Raw genomic sequence first — 3198 nt, forward strand, 5'->3', positions numbered from 1 at the left:
AGGGACCTGTGGCCAGATCTTTTTGGAGGTTTTCTTAACTTCAAGGGTTATACAAGTCCCGTCAGTTTGATCAGAAACTTCTCTCGATAACTTGTCATGGACATAAAGGGTCAAAACATGTGGAAAACCATTACTTTCCAATCTCAAATGTAAATAAAAAGCTCTTCTATGTAGTAATCCCCAATTCTTTTCAAATAACCAATGGTAGTAGAGGACATTCTAGAAAGCTTGGAACTGAAAATGACTTGGTACAGAGGAATCAGTACGAGATGAAAATTGTGGCAGAAATGATCAAAATAGTTTTCTTCCCATAATATATTGTGGTAAACATCGATGGGGAGGGGGTTGGAAATTGTCCATTTTCCATCTCATACATGGGAAGTCTAAAGAAAAATAAATGGCATCCATCACATAAGAAAACACGTAAAATAGAAGGTTGTGACTAGACATTTGTTTAGAATGAAAATTAAGAATGTGCTTGGCCCAGCTATTAGACAAAATTTGGTCCCAATTAAAAATATAGCCATTGAAACCCCTTTAAATGAGAGGGACCCAGTATACAAGAAATTGTGACACAGTTTGAAAGGTGAACAATCGGCAAAGCACGAAAGAAAAAAAGTAGAAAGGAGATGATAAGGGTTTGATGGCATATAAGCCATAATATTCTTCTTTGTGCTTATTTGGGTCACTTATCCATTCTCTAGTCAAGCTAGGGATTCATTATCGTTTACCTCACATGCCTTTTTAACGAAGCTATCAATAAATTGGGAATTTTAAAGCAATTGTCACTTAGGAAAATGATACATATCATGAATTTGTTGTGGCTTGAAAGAACCAATAGTATTTCTTCGCGAGGTGAGAAAATTCCTTTTGATGATGTCAACATTTTCCACCACCCAATGAATCATATTTGTATAGACTTGGTCACAGAACAATTCTTTTCATGTAAGTTTTGACAGAATTTTTGTTTATTGTTTTAGAAGTCCTATTGTCGTGCTAGTCCTCATTGAAGGTTCAAAATATTCTACTAGAAGTTCTTCCTTAAAAAGTTCATACATGGCATTCCAAGACAAAACACTAGAATCTGTTGTGCACACGGTGTTTGAGAAAAGAAATGTGTCTGACAATTTCTCATCTATAGTTTCCTTGAATAGCCTGGTTAGTCCCTGCCTGGGACTCTTAGCGATCGATTGTGCGTTGACCGCCTATTAATCTCTTGTTTGACCAGCGATCGATTGTGCGTTGACCGCCTATTAATCTCTTGTTTGACCAAAAAATATCACTGTGCATCACAACTTTAACCAAAGTTTTCATATTAGAAAATAATATAAAATTTATTATGTAATTTTTTATTGGACAACAAAGTTGGGGGTCTTATTGTGGGCTTCGCAGCTTTCAAGACATTATGTTCGGGGTAAAAATAAGATATCCAAAGTTTTCCGAGATGAAAATTTTTTGTTATCCAAAGTTTCCTCATATTGCCGAGCTGAACATTTGATCAAAATCACAACTTAGTTTGTCCTAAGTTTTTGGCACCGATTCTTCGTGTCCTGCATCCAGTGTCGTGCATCGTGCAAGTGCCAGCTGTTTGCATATGCAGAGGCATCCACGGTGGTCTACAAATGCCTTGTCCGGAGTCCGGAGTAAGTTCAGAGCAGAGAGTGTCGAGCAGCTAATTCTCCGGAGTAAGTTCAGAGCAGAGAGTGCGGAAAGAATATTAGATATAATCTGCGAAAATCTGGGACTGGAGAAAGGGTATCTGAAAGAAGCCATAGCAGGGGGCAATGGCGACGGCAAAGCCCCTTTCTTTGGCATAAAAATGGCTCACTACCCGCCATGCCCAAGGCCAGAACTCGTCGATGGGCTGCGCCCCCACTTGGACGCTGGCGGAGTCATTCTGCTACTGCAAGATGATGAAGTGGGTGGCCTTCAAGCTCTGAAGGACGGCACTTGGTTCGACGTCGAACCCATTCGACACGCAATCGTTATCGACATTGGCGATCAGCTGGAGGTATATAAATTGTATATATTCAAATATCAAATGTTTTTTCGGTGTATATATGACTTATCTAATTACTAATGATGGGGTTTGCGCGTGAATACAATTCAGGTGATGACCAATGGGAAATGCAAGAGCATGTGGCATCGCGTGCTTTCTAAGAAGGACGCGAATCGAATGTCGGTCGCAGCGTTTTATAACCCATCGACCAATGCGGAGGTGTTTCCAGCTCCACAGCTGATCATGAAGGCGACAGAGCAGAATGGCAATGAAAATGACATTAATAATATGAATGCCCAAAGTGGCTATAGTTATCCAAAGTTCGTCTCAAAAGATTATATGAAAGTCTATGGTGAGCAGAAGTTTCTCGAGAGAGAGCCGCGATTCGAGGCTATGAGAGCACTCTGTTCCCTGAAGTAATCTTCTTGAGGAGATACTAGCTCCCAGCAATGCTTCACTTTCAACTGGTTCTGGTTATAAACTTATGTTCAATAAAGAATTAGAATTAGATTAATCTATATAGGAAATAGAGCTCTTCCCTGTGTATTTTCTTATCGAGCTCCATCGCAATATTTAGGATCTATGCATGGAACAGAATTAGGATAGGATACAGCAGGTTGGATGTTTTCCAAGTGGTTATCACTCTTTTGGAATCTCCACTCCCCAGTAAACGCGTTAAACTTTATTCGTGCAGGCTATATTCATATCGAAGGTACTTTGATGACATATCCTCTTTTAAATTGTGTAAACCGTTACGCAGACTTAATTTGAATACTTTATTGAGATGTAACTGTGCATCCATTTCTAAGCATTAAAGTTGGATTACATATTCTATTTTAACTTCTCCAACCTATTGATTCCGCGTTAAATTGAACACTTTAGTTATTTAGAAGTGATTTACTGTTTCTTTCTCCAACCTCTTTATTCCGCGTTAAATTGAACACTTTAGTTCTTTGGAAGTGCTTCACTTTTTATTAGTGTCAAATCAACCAGAGCGTTTGTATTGTGTTGTTCTGGCAGACCCCGGTAGGGACTACCGGCTGCATGCAACACTTGTTGGTTGTTGCAAAGGAGTTTTCTTCTCTGCTTTCACCTTTATTTCCGTTGATACAAAGCTATCTGCAATAATCGTTTGTTACAAGGAAAACAAATATTAGAGGGTTTTATCATAAAAATTCCCTATCACTGTAACTTATTCT

The 3198-nt window shown here is 38.9% G+C and overlaps 1 pseudogene across 1 annotated transcript; it reads left to right on the forward strand.

Annotated features, from left to right (window-relative positions):
• The first annotated feature begins 1594 nt into the window (after positions 1-1594).
• LOC149263839 (1-aminocyclopropane-1-carboxylate oxidase pseudogene) lies at positions 1595-2815 on the forward strand (annotated as a pseudogene). The gene is made up of 2 exons (XR_016250520.1): positions 1595-2011; positions 2111-2815. The product of XR_016250520.1 is annotated as a 1-aminocyclopropane-1-carboxylate oxidase pseudogene (transcript).
• Positions 2816-3198: the final 383 nt, after the last annotated feature.

Source organism: Pinus tabuliformis, chromosome 6, assembly GCF_031772625.1.
Source record: "Pinus tabuliformis cultivar Carrire ecotype Pingquan chromosome 6, CPIR1, whole genome shotgun sequence".
Classification (NCBI taxonomy): domain Eukaryota; kingdom Viridiplantae; phylum Streptophyta; class Pinopsida; order Pinales; family Pinaceae; genus Pinus; species Pinus tabuliformis.